Source organism: Crocuta crocuta, unplaced genomic scaffold (genome assembly GCF_008692635.1).
Source record: "Crocuta crocuta isolate KB4526 unplaced genomic scaffold, BGI_CrCroc_1.0 scaffold102, whole genome shotgun sequence".
Taxonomy (NCBI): domain Eukaryota; kingdom Metazoa; phylum Chordata; class Mammalia; order Carnivora; family Hyaenidae; genus Crocuta; species Crocuta crocuta.
In genome coordinates this window covers 116682-131691 of record NW_027530019.1, presented here as the reverse complement: position 1 = coordinate 131691, position 15010 = coordinate 116682, and positions in this window count along the sequence as shown.

Genomic DNA, 15010 nt, shown 5'->3' with positions numbered 1-15010 from the left:
GGAAAAAAAAAAAAAAAAAAAAAAAAAAAAAAAAACTATTGGGACTATATCAAAATATAGAGCTTTTTCACAGCAAAATAAACCATCAACAATAAAAAGTCAACCAACTAAATGAGAGAAGCTATCTGCAAATGATAGGTCAGGTATGTGGTTAATATATAAAATACATAAAGAACAGTAAAACAAACAAACAAAAAAATCCTGAATGCTTTTCCTACAATTCAATCAAGGATGTCAACTCTCACTATTTCTATTTAACATTGTGTTTTAGGTCTAGCCAGTATAATAAAGCATTGGTAAATAAGCAAACCAATCAATAAGTCAGATTGGAAAGGAAAAAAGTCTAACATTTTTGCAGATGACATGGTCATATACATAAAATACCCTAAAAAAATAAGAACTTGTGCAGAAACCTCACTAGAATAGGAGTTTAGTAAGAATGAATTCAATGTCAGTAATCCAAAATCTATTGTGTTTCTTGTGAAAAGTCAGGAATAATTTTAATGCCTTCTTTAATAGTATCAACAAAGCATGAAATGATTAGAGAAACGTTAACAAAATATGTTCAAGACCTCTTCAGTGAAAACCACAAAATATTGTTCAAAGTTAATGAAGGCCTGAATAAGTCAGGAGATAGACGATGGTTATTGATTAGGTGGCTCAATGGGTGTCAGGGTATTGATTTTTTAAACCTTTTAAAAATAACCATAGAAGTTTAAGTTCTATATTCTAATTTCAAAACTTACTACAAAGCTACAGTAATCAAGTCAGTATTGGATTGTTCCAATTAACATTTAGGTCAATAAAACAAAATAGATAGTCCAGAGAGAGAACCACCTACATACAGTCTACTGGTTTTTGACCAAGTTATATCCTAGAACTTTGGGAAGGGTATAGTTTTTCAATGACTGATGCCCTATCAACTAGACATGGGGAAGGGGAAGGTAAAAATGTCTTAAAAGCTGAAACCTTAATACCTACCTTGTACTATTTTTACAAGAGAATCAGCTATCTCAAAATGGATCACAGACCTAAACGTAAGACATGAAACTCTAAAACTTGTGGAAGGAAATTTCTGTGGATGGAAGGCAAAAATATCAGAAAAGACCAAGTCATGAAACCCTAAATAAAAAACTGATACATTTGACTTCATCAATATTAAAATCTCCCCTTTGAAAGACATAATTAGGAAAAAGGAAAGGCAATTCAGGAACTGGGAGAAAACATGTGCAATAAATACATACCTGATAGAGAGCTCATATCCAGAATGTACAACTAACCTTTACATTTTATCAAAGAAGTTGTAAAAACAGCCAGTACATAGATGAAAGATGCTTCAACATCATTGGTCATCAGGGAAATGTAAATTGAAATCATGATGAGATTCTCCTGCATATCCTCTGGAAAGGCTAAAAATAATGCAACTGACTACCAAATTGTGGCAAGGATATGGAGCAACTGGGATTCTCATACGTTGTTGGTGAAAATGTACAATAGTACAACAGTTTATAAAATACTTTGACAATTTCTTACAAAGTGAAATGTACACTTAATATATAATCCAGAAATTTCACTGTTAGGTATTTACCCAAAAGAAATGAAATCTTTGACCAAGAACTTGTACAAGTATGTTCACCGCAGATATTCTTAATAGTCCAACACTTTGAAAACAATTGTAATACTTTTCAAGTGATAACAGGATTAAGTCCATGAACATAGATACAATAGCAGTCAAGTGATTTGCTAAGGAAAAAGTATACGGACATGAATGGTAGTTATGGTTGTACAACAATGTGATCGCATCTCATGCCACTGAGCTATATACCTCCAGATGGTTAAAATTGTTGACTATGTTATACGTATTTTGCCGTGTTTAAAAAAAAAAAAAACTTACTTGGCTTGTACTTCACCTTTGATAATGGATAACCCCGAAATATCAAAAAAGACACAGGGGAATATTGTTGAGAAAACAATTTTAGGAATTAAAAAATATATAGACCTACTCAAAACTATCTTGAACATGTCAAGTTTCTGGGAGGAAATGTCCCTTTTTCCTCCTCCTACTTTAACCTGTTCATTAAATAGTAATGTTAATTGTTTAGAATTTCTATCAAGGAGAATTCAGAATAGCATCTCTGAAGGAGTATATAGGATGCTCATGCTATTCCAGCCCTTCCCAGGTCTTCAAGCTGTGCCTTCTTCTAGAATTCATGAAATAGATGCTCTCTAGTCCTCTTAATGCTGATAGGTTCTGCTTTAATTACTCTTCAGAGAAGATCCTTCTCTAACTAATCCTCAAATAGTCCTTCCCTGGGCTTTAGGTCATTCTTCACTGACTTGCCATTGCCTCATTGCTCAGCCCTGGGGCCTTTATGCCTTCCACAGCCTTGTAGCCCTCTTCTATCCCATGGTCCATGTTTCTCTCCTTCATTGAATGTATCTGAAACATTCACCAGCCAATTTCTCAGTGTATTATTCTTAGGTAACATTCTTAGGATATTTTTGTTTGTTTGTTGCTTTTCATAATAATTGGGCTTAATTTCACCAGAAGCCAAGTGTCTTCATTAGTAGACCCCATTGGATTTTTCTATATCTATCATGGTTTGGTTAAAAGCAAACAAAAAAACCCACCTCTTTCTGATTCAAGATTGTTTCTGTTTCTTGTAAAATTAGGATAATAGCATCTACCTCAAAATGAGGCTTAAATTAGATAATATGTGTAAAGCACTTAGAATACTGGCACATGGTAAACACTCTGTATGTGTTAGTGATTACTACTACTTGGGCTCCTCTTTACATGATGGCAAAGAGCAACACTTCTCTCACCATAGTTCAGTTTTTGTCTATTCTATTATTATGACTGATATTCAGAGTTGCTTCCTATCCTAGAGTTACATATGTTTCAGTTGACTATCCAAGGTTTACAACACCATGAAAAGTGACCTGAACAACAGGTTTGTTTTCTTACAGCAACACTATCGGCTTTTCCTCAAGTACCTTCAAGTTCTTTACCTTAGCACTGCCTGTCTACATGACCTTGAGCCAATTACTCAGTTACTCAAACAGCTTCAGATTCCTTATCTAGCAAATGGAGTTAAACATGAGAAGCTTTGGATTAGGGTTTTTCATTATGTCAAAAATACGGGACACAATGAGCAAAGGGGAAGAAAAATATGCTACCTATGAGGTTATCACAGCTGAATAAGCATACAGCACTATTTATCTGTTGAAGAGCCATTCTGTGCATCTATTTGCCTTCCTGTTATATTCTATACAACCCCCCAACTATGAGCTAGACTTTTCAATAATATAAAAATAACTCAGATGAATAGCACAACAGAGGTATTCCAACAGAGGATTGAATGTTCACTTAACTGAGACTCAGTAGATCTCTTCTAATCCCATGTGACCAGAATTTAATCTAACTCATTCATGGAATATTGGAACTATTCAGATCAAAATATGTTTCAAGATTCCTCTAATAAGAGGCTTAGAGGGGCACTTGGGTGGGTCAGATGGTTAACTATCTGATTTCATCTCAGGTCATGATCTCACCGTTTGTGAGTTTGAGCCCTGCATCAGGCTCTCTGCTATCAGCACAGAGCCCACTTCAGACCTGTCCCTCCCTCTCTCCCTCCCTCTCTCAGAAATAAACATTTAAGAATTAAAAAAAAAAAAGAGGCTTAGAATTCTATCAGTCCTTGATGCATCAGATAATGTGAGAAACTTTGTTCAGAATGTGGCATAATCCAATTAGACCTGCAACTGCCTCTGCTCTGAATATTCTATTTGAGCTGGAGAGAAGCAGCAGAGAACATGACCCTGGACATTATCTCCTTGCATTTCATGGTAAGAGAAAGTAATTAAGAAAACGAACAATAACACATTTTTTTAAAATGTTTTTTATTTATTTCTGAGAGAGAGACACAGTGTGAGCATGGGAGGATCAGAGAGAGGGAGACACAGAATCTGAAACAGGCTCCAGGCTCTGAGCTAGCTGTCAGCACAGAGCCCGACATGGGGCTCGAACCCACGAACTGTGAGATCATGACCTGAGTTGAAGTCAGATGCTTAACCAACTGAACCACCCAGGTGCCCCTAACAATAATCCATTTCAAGCCTTGTGTTAATAAAGTCAATCAAGAGGTTCAGGTTTACTTTAGAGACAGATCAGTGTACGACAGGTTCTAATTAGGTAAACCTTCTCTACTACATCTCTTTCCCAAATTCTCATGACAAGATTCAACATAGCCATATTTTCTAAAAATGCACTTATGAAAGAATTTCACTGAGATCCTTTTGTTATGAGCCCTTCCTTACTTCTTCCTCAGGAAATTAGTGATATATTCCAAGTCAGAAAGTTACATGGGCACACAATCATGTTTTAGAATTTGTACAAGTCTTTTATGGAAGTTGACTTTGTGCATTTTTTTAAATTAAAGAATTCTATTCAATCACTCTATGAATTACATTTAAAGTTGTCCTTATGGCTTTCTGTGTCAGAGACATTAGCATCCACTGTTAAGTAGACAAAAGGCATACATACTCCTTTCGCACAAAGTAAGCTTCTTAATTTTTTTTAATGTTTATTTTTTTCAGAGAAAGAGAGAGGCAGAGTATGCAGGGAAAGAGGGAGACAGAGAATCCAAAGTAGGCTCTAGGCTCTGAGCCATCAGCACAGAGCCTCACACAAGGCTTGAACTCATGACTGTGAGATCATGAACTGAGCCGAAGTCAGACACTTAACCGACTGAGCCACCCAGGCATCCCCACAAAGTAATCCTTTAAAGGTGAAAAACCATGCAGAATTATTTTAGGTGAGAAAGAACAAGAGATCTAATACCTTCTTCATTGGAAGAGATCTTTCTCCTAGCAGAGCTCTCACGGATTAATATACTGGGGGAAAAAATCCTTTAACTAGCTTCTTTATTAAAGTTAAACAAAGTCTTTTGTTTAAATCAAAGCAAATAAAAGCTGCTGATTGATGGGTAGGAGTTGCTAGGCTGGTTCTTCTTAAAGGAGGACGTCTAAGTACCCAAATCATAAACTGAGCACAGAGATTAGGCTCTTAGGGAAGATGGGTCCTGTGGTTTTTCCTTTTACTGAAGCCAAGACTTTCTACCCCAGATCAGATGTTTACACATGTAAAAAGGATATGGAACGTAATTTGGCTAAGCAAAGCTCAGTGACTTTAACAGGCTGAGACAAACTCAGGTCAAGTACCACACAGGTGGCTTCTGCCATTCTGTTCAGGGATTTTCCTTTAGGTTCAACTTATAAACATTGGAAATTGTCTTTATTTATAATTAAGGACACATACTATAAATAAGCAAGATTCAGGAAGTTAAGAGTCACCAAGGAGTTTTATAAGCAAATAGTCCTGTGGATTACTAAGACCAGTAAAATATCTGGAGTAACCTTTTTCCTAGGATACCTCAACAAAGAAAAATATCCTTCAATAAAATGAGGAGAGATAAAAGCAAAGTCGATGCATATCTTTTCTGTACTTCATAAGCTTTACACAATAAAAATAGGTCTGGAGCTAGGGTTAGCCCATTCATGTACATGAGCTAATTTCAAAAGAGAAAATATTACACCTACCTGCAGGGACTGACCCTATCCCCATGTTCCCACCCCCTGCACCATCTGAGTTTGTGTGAAGGGAGTATTTTTGGAAAAGACAGGTCAAATGCAAACACTCATGGTGTCATAAACTTTAAGATGGGGGATATTCAGAAGGTCAAGAATTAACCAATAGGGGAAATATATAAAGCTAGTTGAACCTATTAGCTTCGGAATTAGTGGCTCAAGCTCGTTGGAATTCTAAAAATATTCTATGCCCTACAAATCCTCAAATAGGTGATGGTTTGGGAAGCACATCTTAATGCAAGAAGTCATTCCAAGTTTACATACCCCTAAGTTAGAAATTAAACTATTCTTATTATAGGTTTTTTACAGCAGGAAGCATCAACAAGAATGGTAACATGTATTATTTGAATACTCTTATTGAGAATGGATCTATTTTCCAGATTAAAGAGTCTCAAACTATAATGTTAGATTTATCTATAGATATTATTAAGAAAAATTCCCATCTCTGTATATAGCCTTATCTGGATTGTAGCCCAGAAACATACCGGTGTATTTTTAGAAATATACCAGCGATTTTAATGTAGGAAGTTGGAAGCCCACACTTTGAGAAATACTGTATTCTGTGTGTTCTCTGTGCTGTATCAGTCACCCTCAGCTGGAGTGTATCTACCAGCTTATTCTAGGTAGCACCACAAAAGTTTTCACAGCTCTCAGAAGGCAGTTTCTTACTAACACATTTTGGCCGGAAAATGTCACAAGTTATGCCAGAGAAGTCAACAGTATTTTACCACAGAGACCAAAAACATTTTTAGAATTAAAAGATTTAAGAGGTTTGCTTAATACTATCTATCCTACTGAATGTGTGATCCAAATATGTCAAATACTAATATGTCAAAGAAAGGTTGGCAACAAAATCGCTCAATTACTGCCACACAATGGGAAAATCTTCACTCATTACTTCACACTATTGCTTTTTAATATTCAAGAGATTAGTTGATAGGTTAAATGACACTAACCACCCACACAACCTACCTCTGCCTAACCTCCCTGTTTCTACTAGCTGGCTTCCTTCATGCTCTGCACCAGCTGCTCAATGGCCCTCCCCTTGTTACACACTAGCCAGACTTGAATGTCTAAATCAGTTTCTCTGTCAGCCAACACCTCTACCCTTAGGCCAGACTCTACCCACACAATTTCCCTGATGTTCAAGGTCACTGCCCACCAAACACCCCATCATATTACCAAGTCTACTGAGCATTTCTAAATCCTACTGCATATATGACAAACTCAATTCCCTCCAGCCAATTTCTGTCATTACTACCCACATAGGCTGGCATCCTCAGGCCAGGAGCCTGGTAAGTAACCCCCACAAGAGAGCTCATCAAGCTAGCCTTCTAACAAAGGCAGCAAGAACAGGTTTGTTAAATAGACATGAGTACAGACAGCAGACAAGAAGTTCTTCAGGTTGGTGTCAGGCAAGGATTTCAGGACAATTGGCTACCCTGGATTGTCAGATACAAGCCTGTTCATCATAGGTGCAAAGAGAAGTCCATTAGTGGGCAAGCCTGGTGAATGGATGAGTGGGTAAGTGCAGAGTTGCTAGGCTGGTTCTGTGCGAGGCAAAGATTAATTTAAAAGTTCAACTGATAAGACATTGGAAATAGCTCTCAGGTATTAATTACTTTGTTGAAAGCCCTACTTACTACCATTAATCTATCTCCTTCCTTTAGTTAAAATTTTTTCTGAACATTAGCCATACAAAAATTCTTTTTTACAAGAAGACAATGAGGTGAGGTTAACATGTCCCAACCTGTTGTTTAAGCCAGTAATGAAGCAAATCAAGATCAAGAGGTTGAAAACAACTGGTCTATTTCCTTCAACAGTTCTTGAAGTGCATGGGTGGCTTAGTCATTTGAGTGTCCGGTATCACTTCAGGGCATGATCTTATGGTTTCTGAGTTCAAGCCCCGTGTCAGCCTCTGTGCTGACAGCTCAGAGCCTGGAGCTTCAGATTCTGTGTCTTTATCTTTGCCCCTCCCCTGCTCACTCTCTCTCTCTCAAAAATAAACTTTAAAAAAAAAAACAGTTCTTATCCACTTGAAAGCACATATGTTAGTTATTGCTCTTCTGTTCCTTTGACTAATCCAGCCAGTCACTTAAAATAGAACTCATTTATTGCATGGATTCAAATGTCCATTTGTCAGATCACATTTCCCAAAACTTGTCTGCACACAACAAAGAGTTCATAGAAAGAACCGAGTTGGTCTGAAATAGCACTTGTTCCCTCCTCCAGCACTGTAAGTTTCCATGTGAAATTATACTTTTGCCACAAACTTTACCAACAGCTTGTTCTAATTTAAGGTTGATATTTCTTCTCAAGTGCTTATTATGCAAATTGAGTAAGTGATCACTAGGTATTAATCAGAATTCTCTTTGTAAAGATTTAACCTGTAGCTTAAACATAATAGTTTATCTATTCAAGTCTCAAGGACACAAGTAATGTTGGCTTCAAGATCAGTTGGATCCAAAGACTCAAAGACCATTAGAGCTCTCCATCTCCCTTTAGCTTCGCTACGCCCTAGTCTCCTTTCCTCAGATAGCATGGTGGCTTACTGCTCTGAGGTCGCATTCTAAGAATTCATGGTCTAAGGGGAAGAAGGTACAGCTTAGGTAGTGGAACAATTGGAAAAGGACCGAACAGTTCCTCAAAGGAAGGAAGGTGGCACTACCAGAAGGGTGGGATGTCCTCTTAATAATTACTTAAGATATGGCCTTTGTTTTGTCTTAAATCAGGTGTGATTAACTGACCAACTGGCATGAATCTTCATAATCTTGCCAAAGCTAATAGACATGTAACATTAAAATATGAAAATCTGAATATATTTTTATACATTTCTTACTTTTAATGAGCACAATTATTGCACACTTAAAATATTTCTTTCTCCAAATGTAAATGGAATTTATTCCCAGTACTTTAATCGGTATTTTGCAGACACCCTCATAGAAAAATGCAAAACATTAAGCCCTTGCTGTATTTGAAAAAAAAAAAAAAAACCCTCTCAACAATTTATCCCTAATTCCTATCAGTTTTTCTTAGCTTTTTCTTAGATGTTGTTAGGAAAGGCCCTAGTTTGATTTTCTAAACATTTTGAAGTTATGTGTTTTGTTTCCTCACCTCCTAAGTTCTAAGAAGCACCCACATTTTTCCATCCTCTGACTGGTGGGAGAAAAAAAGAAAGGTGATGGCCAGGTACAGAAGGCAAATGTTTTTAAATATTGCTCATTAGCAGACTCACTCAGGGAACTTGTAAAGCCAACATCTGTCTTAGCACTCGAATGTGGGTCCCAGTACTTCATATTCCAATTGTTTCCTTCAACTAATTGCTTCTCCATAGTTACTTAAGGATAGGTTGTCATAGACTTTCATTAACCACCATTTGTAACTCAGCAACTTTACATCATGTATTGAAAGGTCTTACAGGTGCATTTGGGTGCCTTGGTTGGTTAAGCACCCAACTCTTGATTTCGGCTCAGGGCATGATTTCTGGGTTTGTGGGTTTGAGCCCCACATTGGGCTCATTGCTGACAGGGCAGAATCTGCTGGGGATTCTCCCTCTCCCTCTGCATCTTCCCTGCTTGTTCTTTTTCTCTCTCACACATTAAAAAAAAAAAAAAAAAAGAGGTCTTCATAATTTACAACTTTAAAAAAACAGCTACATAATGAACAGTGATAATTGTTTCTTAAAACCAAAATTATAGGGAATAAAATATTCTCATGGGTCTCTGAGGAATTCAACTCCCTTCTGTGCAAGTCATGTTTATATCAGGAAAACATATACTAGAGTGGATTTATATACCTGTAATTATTTGATAAAAGGTCCAGCTTTTCTGTAAAATTACTTCTCCTAAATTGATCCATGATTTTCTCTCTGCTAGGTCTGGATTACAGAGGGAAAAAAAATCAATTTCTAGATCCTGTCACATAAAGCCCATCTATAAAGCTTCTGTTTCAGAGAGGTCCTTTGAGATATTAAGGACTTGTCTCTAAACCTGCTGCAAGCTTTTGAGTAACTGGTATTTGTGGGTTAAGTGAAGAGTAAGTGTCTTTTTAAGCCTTTTTCTAACTATACTTAACATATTTGTATTTAAAACTGTAAATGTTTTCAAACAAATGTCACTATGTATACAGTGCATTTCCATCCCAGAACAACTGCAGAATGCTCTAAGTTTTAAATGTCTAAAACTAATCTTGCTAATGACAGCCCCAAGACACTGAAGACACTCAAAAGCATAGCATTTCAACTTCATCATGCAAATACTCAAAGTCCTTCATACAGAATTCAGGAGAGTCAAACCAATCTGTGGCATTGGTTTTGTGCAGTATAAAAAAAAAAAAAAGAAGAAGAACACACACAATAAAATCAGCCTTTTATCTTATATGTGAAAATTCTCCAAATAGGACTTGGTTGTCCCAATAAAATAAGAATCTGTAGGTAATTCATACAGCCCCTCAAATATTCTTTGGTACTTTATTTGCTTATGCACTATTCTTTATCCCTGATTTTTCAAGTTGTTAGAAACTAGCAATTCAATTATGTCAGAGCCAAAAAAATAAAGTTTCAGTTTTTACTTCCAATTTCATTACGAAAATGTCTTTGAAGTATCTTTAAGAGAAAAAAAGAACAGACCTGTTTTGTCCTCTTTAGTTTATACTAAATATATCAAAAATCAGGATTTTGTTGTGGGTACAAAGTGGAGAAATGATTGAAAGACAGTGATGAAGGGAAGAAGAAGAGGAGAGAAACAAAAGCTATTGTTGTCTTTGGGAATAATTTTGATTTTAACGAATTTACAAAATATACAGCATTTTCCATTGATCATTTGCTAAATTACCAATAAATTATACCTGTATTTGCACAAAATCAAGTAAGCTTCCTAAATGAACATAAAATTAATCTTGTGACTCAGCAAATTAAAGAAATGGAGGCTACAACTTTTATTTAAAAAGGTGCATACATATACACATTTTTAAAAATTCTCTGTATGGAACATTTCAATTATAAGGTAAACTTTGCTGGCAAATTATCATGTACCAGTAGCTTGTCAAAACAGTGACCTATAAAAAAAATCCTAATAATGCAGAAAAACACATTTTATCAAATGTGCCGAACAAGATTCTCCTGTTTTTCTGCTGACTAACTGCTTAGTATTGTACCAGGTTTTATGCTTACTTAGGCATTTGCACCAAATAAATATAATGTAGAAGTGACACCAATTACCACTCCTTGAATGCATATAGCAGCAAGTTATGGAATTTCACTCTCAAAAGCATCAGAATCAAAGTGGATGTGACAAATGTATAACCCAAGTTTCACATCTAAAAACTAGTATAAAGGAGACACAAAACCACATGGGCCCATCATCCCTGACCCTTTTAAATTCACTGGCTAATTCTGCTCTTTGAGTGTGAGTTCTTCACCCTTCCTGCCTTCCTAAAGACTCAGCACACCTCACAGAGTATGAAGGTGATGATCTAAAACCCAGCGAATACCAGAACAGCTGCCAATGGGAAGCTGGCCTCAGCCACACTTAAGCAGGAGTACAGGGACAGACTGGTGCTGATCCAAATCCCTGGGGTCTGACCAGAGAGCTAGCAGATTTAGGCATCCACGGGGAGTGTGTCCCTGAGCCCAGAGCCTCCCATTTGCCAGATGCCTTCCAGAATCAGTTGGCACTTCACCAGGGGACATTCTACAAATAAGAGCAGGATATTTATGTTTCCTTCCAGGGGCTGGAATCATATCAGGGAGAAAAGGGACAATCAACTCATCAAAGCCCTCTCTGCCTTCCTGCATGAAGTTCTTTTAATACTGATCTCATATTTGTACAGCCAGGTTATAATAAAGTTCATATCAGTGAAATAAGCGGTTTCATACAGTGCTGTTGAGAGTAGAATTTGGCCCAACCTTATAAGAGGATGAAACAGACTCTTGAGCTTTGATATAGTAATTCCACATGAAGTATTTATCCTAAGGCAATCAGAGATTTACTCAAAGCCCTATTTAAGAGTGTTAATTGGATTATCATTTATGCAAGCAAAGATTTATAAACAACATAATGAATTGTTGTCAAAAAGTTAAATATTACTCAGCATAAAATGTACTTCTGAACAATAGCTACTATCCTGGTGAAATTCTCATGACAGTTCCAGTGAAAAAAGAAGTATGCAAAAATTCAATATACTATACAGTTATAATTAAGAAATACATATATAAAATGCATGTGTGCATATGGAAAAGAATAGAACATACAATATTTTTACCAGTTACTTCTGCATAATAGGATTAATCGGTGATTTTTTTTCAGTATTTTCCAGAATTTTTTTTTAACTTTGAATGTTTTAATGTATTTATTCTGAGAGAAGGCACACATACACAAGCACGGGAGGAACAGAGAAGGAGAGATAGAGAATCCCAAGCAGGTTCCTGGCCATCAGCACAAATCATGATATCACCACCTGAGCCGAAATCAGGTATTTAACCAAATGTTTTACCCAGAGCACCCCTCCAGAATATTTTAAGTAAACATGAATAATAGCTAGCACATCTTATATTACACTTATTATTTGAAAGTTTTTCAAAGACAATGACTCTCAGAAAAATCAGAGCCCAAAATTTTATCCTTTCTCTAAGATTCTATACTAAGATCCTAGATGGAGGGTCCTCCTGAATTTAAAGGGGAAACCTAGTAGCTGGGACAAAGGGAGGGTAATTCTTCAAGCACTACCCAAATCAGGTTCTCAACAACTCTGCAGCTGCTAGAGCTGCATCTACAGGCTCCCACGTAGGGGCTCAATGTATCAGCTTTCTGTGTTGATGCCCAGAGATTAATGAAATCCACTAATTCTCCAGGTGACTTCTGCTAAGGTTCCAGCACTGATCACTGCTATGCAATTATCTTTCGTAGAGATAATTCAATATTGTACATAGTAGAAGTATTCAATGGTGGTGCACAAACCTCCATTCACATGAACAATGAATTGTAGACGAGAATTGAATTTATCTATCACACGATACATTTCTGGTTCTAAACCAGAAAAAAAATATCAGCAAATGAAAATGACTTTATAGCTATCCAGTTACATTTCTTGGTTCTTGGCCAAATCCAGGGCCATAGGAAAGTATTAGCAAGCTGAGAAGTCTTTCAGGTACAATTGGTTTTGGGTCAGGAAATCTGCAGGAGGCCTTGACTCCTATTAAAGATTCATAGCAGGACCATGAAATCAGAGCCTAGAGAAGCCCCTTTAGGTGCTCATGAAAATAGCATTCCCTGAGCTGGTGTCCTTTGATTCCCTAGCCTCCATCACAACCCCCGCAATTGTAGGTACACAATCCCACTGACAATGCATGAGGACCCAATAAAACTGGGAACCTTCCAGATACTCAAGAAACTGAGAGAAGACACAGCTCTTCCTTTTCACCAACCACACTGTAGGAGGAGTGTTGTGCTCTAAATTTTATTGACTCACCTTAAAATGGTTGTTCCACAAAATGGAGTCCCTTAGGTTAAGAGACACATGAGCCTTTGTAACAGATGTTTTAACAGTTATGAAAAGAGATCAGCTGTCAAGGAAGAGATGTTTTACACCCCACACCCCAATGTATTTAGAACTACCCAGGAATAATAGATAGTCCATCTGATCTTGCTTAAGTTTAGACACAAGCCTGGAGAGTATAAGAACTGACCTCCACCCTCTTAATGGACAAAAAACATATTGAGATGGATTTCAGTGAATCATCTTACAGTGTTTCCCAACTTGCTGCAAGATTTCGTTCTGACTGGCACCTGCAGCTGGAGGCTCTGCCCATCTGAAGAGCTAAACCCGGCTGTACAATCATTTAACATCCGACCTCAGATCAAATCCAGGTAAATGACAGCAGCTGGTCTCCTGGACTGCTGATCTGTGACACACTGCCATAAATGTTATTACCCCCCTCTTCTTTTTCTACTATTTTCTGTTTGTGCTCCTGTGTATTTGTGTGCAATAAATTGCTTGAGATTAATATTGCAAGTAATTGCAACTGGCTTATTTGCTGTACATAGACAATTCAACTTTGAATCATCAATTCTGTAAGTAAATCGAAGGTAGCACCACCCATTAGAGGATGGCCATCGCACAATGAGAGAATTGAAAGGACAGGACTGCTAGTTTCCCCAAGAGCTTGACCCCAGACAACTACTGTCTCCTGACCCTTTCCCCTGCCCTTGGAATATCCATTCTGCCTACACTTCCTCCAATAGGAGCTGTTCCAAGACATAGCTTTGAAAGAGTATATTGTGAAAACCATCTGGACTGTAAATAACTAAACCCAGTTAGGGCCTCTACATAAACTTTTAAGATTATGGTAGGTGGGTGGGAAGATCTATTCATCTTGTAGCTGCCCAAGAAAAACCTCCTAATTAGGTTCTCTTGCTTATTAAGCCTGCCACCTACCAATCTGGGTAGTCTGCATCTTTCTTTGGTCTCTCCCAACCTTCTGTGAAAGGCAGTCAGCTTGCAAACCACCACACACCAAACTTCCTCACACTTCCAAGTACCTATACCTGCCTAATTGTTGGTTGTAAGCTTTCCAGAGGTCGGTCCTAAATTAATCTAAACTTTGGGCATGGCTTCAGTGCTCCTGAAAGCACTAGAAAAAGACATCATGAGACTAGACACGGTTATAGTTCTTGTACTAACATATGTGCTAAAGGGCACACATTTTTCTGACCATCAAAGTGTCCAAGAGCTGGGCATATCATTTGGGACCAGTCACTGATCAAGGTTAATCCTACACAAATTCCAAAAGGTAATGTTTATTTTAGCTCCTTCATCTTTCCTTTCCTTTATTTTTCCATTTTTTATTTTCTCTAACTTCTCCTCCACAACCAAGTTTTGTTTAGCACTCCCACAGAAATTCTCTCTGAAGCAGGATTTCTCAAAATTCCTTTTCCCAGAGTATATGTTGGCTAAGTGATTTGGCAAAATAAGGACAATAAAATTACATCATTGGACACTGGCCTTAACAATGTATTTATGGCCAGGTCACCACAGGCATGGGAAACTAAAGCAAAAACTAAATATTGGGACTACACCAAAATGAAATACTTTTGCACAGTCAAGGAAGTCAACAATAAAGTGAATAGGGAGCCTGCTGAATATTTTCAAGTGATTTATCCAATAAGGGTTTAATAACCAAACTAAGTAACCTCTACAACTCAATACCAGAGGAAACCATTATTCCAATTAAAAATGGGCAGAGGACATAAATGGGCATTTTTCTAAAGAAAACATGCAGATGGCCAACAGACACATGAAAACATATTCAACATCACTCATCAGAGAAATGCAAATCAGAACCGCCATGCAGCATCACTCACAC